Source organism: Octopus bimaculoides, chromosome 23 (assembly GCF_001194135.2).
Source record: "Octopus bimaculoides isolate UCB-OBI-ISO-001 chromosome 23, ASM119413v2, whole genome shotgun sequence".
In the NCBI taxonomy this organism is placed as follows: Eukaryota; Metazoa; Mollusca; class Cephalopoda; order Octopoda; family Octopodidae; genus Octopus; species Octopus bimaculoides.
The window spans coordinates 26,063,577-26,064,712 of record NC_069003.1 but is presented as its reverse complement, the minus strand read 5'-3'; the positions used below and the strand labels follow the sequence as shown (position 1 = coordinate 26,064,712).

The window sequence follows — 1,136 nt, the reverse complement described above, 5'->3', positions numbered from 1 at the left end:
TGAGCACTCCACACACACGTGTACCCTTAACGTAGTTCGCGGGGATATTCAGCGTGACACAGAGTGTGACAAGGCTGGCCCTTTGAATTACAGGTACAACAGAAACAGGAAGTAAGAATGAGAGAAAGTTGTGGTGTAAGAGTACAGCAGGGTTCACCACCATCCCCTGCCGGAGCCTCGTGGAGCTTTAGGTGTTTTCGCTCAATAAACACTCACAACGCCCGGTCTGGGAATCGAAACCGCGATCCTATGACCGCGAGTTCGCTGCCCTAACCACTGGGCCATTGCGCCTCCGACGTGGACAATAATGAACGGAGAAAGAGCAAAGAAAAAAAAACCAGAAATACCGTTCATCAGTCGGGTATAGCGGATTTCCACAACGATTTCGGCATTAAGAGCTGGGATCCTTCAATCGGCAAGTATCAGTGACCCTAAACAATTACATAGATGAGTAAAAGACGGAACATTTTACGAAGTCTTACAACTTCGCTGAAATAGGATAGTCCTTCTCGACTAAAGACGAAATAGAGATAATGACAGCGCAGGTAAAAATAAGAAGATAAGACTTTCGTCAAAATAGTACCTGAGAGAGTTTGAGACGTTTGGTTAGTCTGCAGTCTGTGAGAAGAAGGGAGGGCGGGAGAGTAGCAGCATAAGTAGCATCCGCAGAAAGATATTGCAGGGGTGAGAGGGAGAAGACGAGCGATAGAGAGAGAGAAAAAGGAAGACATCAGAGAAAGGAAAATTACAAGTCACAGGAGAACGGAAAATCTGTCAAGGTTTTTATATACGTGTATGTGTGTTAGTGTTTGTATGAGTGTGTGCATGCATGAGTGTGTGTATGTGTAGCTGCGTGTGTCTTTCACCGCTATGTATGTATGTATGTATGTATGTATGTATCTGTGTGTATGTATGTATGTATGTATGTATGTATGTATGTATGTATGTATGTATGTATGTATGTACATGTGTGTATAAAGACGCAGGTGTGGCTGTGTGGTAAGAAGCTTGCTTCCTAACCACATGGTTCTGGTCTCAGTCCCTTGGACAAGTGTCTTCTACTTGGGCTGTCTAAAGCCTTGTGAGTGGATTTGATAGACGGAAACTGAAAGAAACCCGTCATATATATATATATA

The 1,136-nt window shown here is 43.8% G+C and overlaps 1 protein-coding gene across 1 annotated transcript in view; it reads right to left on the bottom strand.

Moving 5' to 3' along the window:
• The window catches only part of LOC106876599 (cardioacceleratory peptide receptor), a 61,061-nt gene that overhangs the window by 12,887 nt on the left and 47,038 nt on the right, over nt 1-1,136 (bottom strand). The window lies entirely within an intron of this gene.